The sequence below is a fragment of the Heterocephalus glaber genome, unplaced genomic scaffold (assembly GCF_053883595.1).
Source record: "Heterocephalus glaber isolate CG9 unplaced genomic scaffold, H.glaber_assembly_v1.0 deba00001442, whole genome shotgun sequence".
NCBI classification, from domain to species: Eukaryota; Metazoa; Chordata; class Mammalia; order Rodentia; family Bathyergidae; genus Heterocephalus; species Heterocephalus glaber.
Window position 1 is genome coordinate 27,923,529 of NW_028258296.1, and position 6,402 is coordinate 27,929,930.

Here is a 6,402-nt window from a genome sequence, read left to right on the forward strand (position 1 = left end):
TTCCCCCGCCCCTCCCACTACCCCTACCCCTTTGGACCTTTTATTCCTACTTTGCATTATCAATTATTCATTCTAATCATTGGTACATTTAAGGTATACAATATAATGACATTCATCATTGGAAATTTGCACCTTTACATAGTCTCTCTTGGTTCTTATTTTTCACCCTTGCCCAGCCCTCCCTTCAACCCCTCCATTCCTCCCTATTTACAAAGATTTTGTTCCTATTTTTCCATTTTCTCATATTAATCCTATTCCCTTCTATCCTTTCCCCTAGCCCTCCCACTTCCTTCCCCTTTGCCCCTTTTCTTCCTATTTCACATGACCTATTATACATTTAGTCCTTATTTACACTTTCAGTCTCTCACACCAGAGAAACTATTCGGTATTTACACATCTGTGTCCTATTTATTTCACTTAAGAGTATTGCCTCAATGTACATCCACTTAGCTATAAATGTCTCTAATTTCTCATGTTTTATGGCTGAGTAGTACTCCATTTTATTAAAAAAACTACATTTTCTTTATCCAGTCTCCAGTTGATGGGCATTTGGGCTGTTTCCAAGTTTTAGCTATCACAAACTGTGCTGCTTTGAACATGGGCACACATATATCACTGTGGTATGATTCTTTTAATTCTTTGGGGAAGATCCCCAGCAGTGGAATAGTGGGGTCAAATGGGACTTCCAGTCCTAGTTCTTTGAGGTATCTCCATACTGCTTTCCACAGTGGTTGCACCAGTCTACACTCCCACCAGCAGTGGAGCAGGGTTCCTCTTTCCCCACAGCCCTGCCAGCATTTGTTATTGGTTGATTTCATGATAGGAGCCATTCTTTCTGGAGTGAAGTGGAATCTCAGCGTTGTTTTCATTTGCATCTCTCGAATGACCATTGATGAACATTTTTTCATGTATTTATTTGCTATTTCTACTTCTTTGTCTGAGAAATGTCTGTTCATTTCAGATGCCCATTTTTGGATTGGGTCTTTAAATTTGGGAGGTCTGATCTTTTAAAGTTCTTTATAGATTCAAGATAGTAGACCTTTGTCTGAGGAAGAGCAGGTGAAGATTTTTTCCCACATTGTGGGTTGTCTCTTCACACTGCTGGTGATTTCTCTTGCTGTGCAAAAGCCTTTTAATAAGAAGAGATCCCACTTGTTGATTGTTTGTGCTAGTTCACGGGCAACTGAGGTTTTGTTCATAAAATCTTTTCCTACACTGATGTCTTCAAGGGTTCTACCTAACCTCTGTTCCAACTGGTTCAGAGTTTCTATTTTAATATTTAGATCTTTAATCCATTTTGATTTTAGTTTAGTGCATGGTGAGAGATATAGGTCTAGTTTTAATCTTTGGCAAGTTGAAGCCCAATTTTTCCAGCCCCATTTATTAAAGAGGCTATCTTTCCTCCAGTGAGGGTGTTTGGCTCCTTTATCGAAGATGAGATGGCTGAGTGTGTCTGGCATTGTTTTTGCATCTTCTAATCTGTTCCACTGGTCCTCAGGTCTGTTTCTTTGCCAGTACCATGCTATTTTTTTTTATCACAGTAGCTTTGTAGTAGAGTTGCAGGTTGGGGATTGTGATACCCCCCCTGCCATGTCTCTGTTACCTAGAATTGCTTTTGCTATTCTGGGTCTCTTCTTGTTCCAAATGAATTTTTGGATTGTTTTCTCAAGGTCCATGAAGTATGCTGCTGTGATCTCAATTGGAATTGCATTAAATCTATACAGCAGTTTTGGAAGTATGGCCATTTTCACTACATTAATCCTTCCTATCCAGGAGGAGGGGATGTCTGTCCATTTTCTGATATCATCTTCAATCTCTCTTTTCAGATGCCATAGTTTTCAGAGAAGAGGTCTTTGATTTCTTTCGTTAGGTTGACTCCTAGGTATTTCAGTTTTTTGGATGCTATTGTGAAAGGAATTATTTGCACTATTTCTCTCTCAGTGAGTCTGTCATTGGTGTAGAGGAAAGCTATTGATTTTTGTGTGTTGACCTTGTAACCAGCTACTTGACTGAATTTGGTTATTAAGACTAGAAGACTTTTGGTGGAGTTCTTGGGGTCTTCTATATAGAGTATCATGTCATCTGCAAATAATGACAATTTGACTTCTTCATTTCCTATCTTTATTCTTTTTCTTTCTTTCTCTTGTCTAATTGCTGTGGCTAATGTTTCCAGAACTATATTGAACAAGAGTGGTGATAGTGGACATCCTGGTCTTCTTCCTGATTTGAGTGTGAAGGATTTCAGTTTTTGGCCATTTAGTATGATATTGGCTGTTGATTTTTCATAGATGGCTTCTATCAGTTTGAGGTAGAGACCATCTATTCCAATTTTTTGTAGGGTTTTGATCATAAATGCATGTTGGTTTTTGTCAAATGCTTTTTCTGCATCTATGGAGATAATCATATGGTTTTTGTCCTTGGCTCTATTGATATAGTGTATTACATTGATTGATTTGCATATATTGAACCATCCCTGCATCCCTGGGATGAATCCCACTTGATCAGGGTGTATGATCTTCATGATGATCTTCTGCATTCTGTTTGCCAGTATCTTATTAAGGATTTTTGCATCTATGTTCATTAGTGAGATTGGCCTATAGTTGTCTTTTTCAGTTGGGTCTTTCTCTGCTTTGGGGATCAAGGTGATGCTTGCTTCCAGGAATGAATTTGGGAGTGTTGCTTCCCTTTCAATTTTATTGAAGAGTTTCAACAGTAGTGGCAGCAGTTCCTCTCTAAATTTCTTGTAGAATTCAGCAGTGAAGCCATTAGGGCCCGGGCTTTTCTTAGTTGATACGTTTTTAATTACATTTTCAATTTCATTGGTTGATATTAGGTTGTTCAGAATTTTTATGTCTTCTTCGTTCAACTTTGGTAATTCATATGTATCTAGGAATCTGTCCATTTCTTCTGTGTTTTCCATCTTATTGGCGTATAGGTTCTGGAAGTAGGTATTGATGGTCCTCTGTATTTCTGCTGGGTCTTTCACTCTGCTCACCATGTCCGTATTTATCTGGGAGATTATTTCTGTTTTGAAATTTTCTAGAGCCTCATGCATCTGCTTTGTTACTTCCTGTGCTATCAGTTCAGGGTGTCCAAGTGGTTGCTTATCAGAGTTTTCCACCTCATTCCCCCCAGAATTTCCTTTTTGTGGTGTGGAAGCCTGCATTTGTGCCTTGCTTAAGTGTCTTCTCATTTTTGTTTTTGGTACTGTCCTTGATTTAATTCCTGGGTTGATATTTCAAGATTGCTTAATGTAAGTATCTTTGTTGCTTGTGTTTAAAACCCTTGTGGAATGATTGCTTTTCAGAGGTGTCTTCCAGATATGGCTTGTGTTTGGGTTTTGAGACTCTAATGACTCTGAAGCTATTATATTTTTCTTATACCAGGAAGGAAAACTAATTAGATCAATCACAACATGTTAGCCCAAAGGATATAGTCAGCAATACCATAGCATCAAGCACAGCTTAGAAAATGACACTTTGTGGTCGTCATTAATCTATCACTTTTAATTATGTGAGTTAAATTAAAACCAAGGACCAACCCAAGGTAAGTTTTTAATGAATAAACTCTTCAATATAGCATCTTTCCCCTTCCAGGTGGGGAGCTAAATGGAGTTGGGGAGGGAGGGACAGGTAGAAAGAACAGGTAAGATTAGCAGTGAGGCCCGAAGACACAGAAAGATCTCACAAACTCTAAGAAGTTGTTAAAGGCAAGAGAAAATGGCAGAATGAAAGAACAAAGGTGTGAATAGAACCACCTAACAGCAACAGGGAGGCTAGATACCAAATTTACTTTCCTTTAAACCTAATGATGATCAAGAGAAGGAAAAAGAGAAGAAAAGAACAGTAAGGGAGAAATCCGAATTCAGTGCAGAAAGGAACAAATGGAGAGATGAGGTGCAATATGGGACAGTGAGAGAATGAGAGAGAGAGAGAAAGAAAAGATGAAAGAAAGAAAAGAAAAACTTTGAAGAGTAGAAAAAAAGTAAAAGTTAAGAATTAAAAATAAGAAAAAAAATTTTTTCTTTTTTGCAAAGCAGTAGAAATTATGGGCCTCCTTCAGGGTATGTCTCTGTTGTCACAGTAGGCAATGTAGGAATCTCTGTGCATACACAAGTCAATGAGTTTCAGCAAGCCAGCAGCAGACCAAGTACAGTGGTCTGATGTGCCTTTATTGTAGAGGTTCTCTTTACTTTTCTGCTGAGCTTCAGTTTTCTTCCAGAAGCCTGAGAAGCCCTCTTTCTGTTACTAACTTCTGCTCTATCTTGTGGCGCTCAGGACAAGGGTCTTTATAATCTCCAGGAGGAATTTTATGAACTGCATAGTGGGAACACAGTAACTGCCACAGTTAGATATCTACAAAAGAATATTGAATGATTGATTGTCTGAAGTAACCAAGTATGACAAGGAGAAAGTACCATGAGCGTCTATGGAAGAAAATCATAACACAGTGCACAGTGGGCACTCAATCATCATTTGAATGAATAAATGAATGATAAAATTGAAGAATGGGTTGCCATGAAGGGGGAGGTTGCATGAAGGAGGTAGAGCTTCATTTTGCTTAAGTGCAGAGAAGGTGTGTTTGGTGAAAAGAGGTTAAGAGCAAGCAATTCACTGAGTATAGCATCTCCTTTCTCAACTGTCTACTACTGTGCTCCTGTTTCCTACAATCTCCACATCCCAACCACTACCCTGCCAGCAATATTGCTTAATAAAGAGGCAAGATTTCAGAGTAAACAAGCTCCAGAATATATAGAAAAGTAAACTTCATTTGTTACTGATATAATCTCCCCTGCCTTTGGTCTCCAGTACCATGGCATAGCCAAATACTTTAGTGAGTGGTTCCCAAACACAAGATTTGGTATTAGGCCAGTCCTAATGGCACAATCACAGATTGGACAGCCTGTGGACTCTGCTATCAATCTGGAACATGCCATTTTTAACTCCTTCCTTAACTCCATGGCATTCTGGGAAGTTAGGCCAGCTTCAGAGACAATTCTACTGTGGATTAAAATCAGTTCAGGTGGAATGAAAGCTTGAGACAAACCAAAGTCCATGACCCTCTATGAGGCAATCATAAGTAAACATATATTTTGCAAAATTTCTTGACTCTGCTTTATTGGGAGCTGGCTAAAGTTCCATATTTTTTACTTAGCTGTTTGTTATGTCTCAGGAATAGGGGTTAGGATTTCTGTTGAAGGGAGGAGGTGCATATTGGCCTAATTATTCCAAGTCTCAGACACTGGAAGGATCTGGATGGGTATGAGGATGTTAACAAACTTAGCCCAGTGACTCCTAGATCCTCTGCCTGGAATAAGATCTCTGCGTAAAAGACTCAGAGATATCAGGCTATCCAGTCTGATCACAAGTGACAGGTACCTGTTTCATATCACATGCCCCTCTGCTTTCTCCTTGTGTCTGTCATCCAGGGTATTTCTCTATATATCATGGTATTGCCTCCGTTGCTTCTAAATCATTGTTTTTCCTGACTTGGTACTCTTATGTGTGCTACTTATTTCCTTTAATAATAGCCCATTGATTATTTTTATTATTTATTACTAATTCTTTGCCTAAGTATGTCTTCTTTCCTTCTTTTTCTCCTTCTTTCTCTTTCTTTCTTTCTTTCTTTCTTTCTTTCTTTCTTTCTTTCTTTCTTTCTTTCTTTCTTTCTTTCCTTTCTTTTTTTTCTTTCTTTCTCCCAGTACTGGGAATTGAACCCAGAGCCTCACACATGCTAAACAAGTGCTCTATGACCAAGCTATATCCCCAGCCCTAGGTTTTTCTTCACTTCTTGTTTTTTATTTTGCATATCTTAATTAGATTTATTCTGATTAGTTATTTGTGATTCTGCAGCTATCATCCTCATTGTGTAACAACTCCAAAAGTTTACCTCCCTCACTCCCCTTTTTTTGTATGTTTTTTTGAGATAGGCTCTCACCATGTGGTTCAGGCTGGCCTTGAACTCACTATGTAGCTGAGGCTGGGCCTGAACTTATGGTAATCCTCTTGCATCAGCCTTCCAAGTGCTGAGATTAAGGTGCATGTCACCATGCATGGCTCCCCTCTGCTTCCCTTTTTTTTTTTTAATTAAAATTTTTTTTTCTCTGGTTCCCTTTTTAAGAGGCATGGTCTCACTATGTTGCCCAGGCTGGTCCCGAGCTCCGAGACCCAAGTGATACTTCTGCCTCAGCCTCCCAAGTAGCTGGCACTATAGCTCACATCATGGTGCTCAGCTAAAAATTACTTCTTTAGAGGCACATTATGCCAAACCTCATTGTTGTTTCTCTTTTTGCTCTTATGAAAGAGGTTTTCTAATGAATTAATTTTATTAGGCAGTTTTAATTCTGCTTACTATTTATAAACTTGGGTACTAATTAATATTCAGGGTTTTCCTCATTTCATC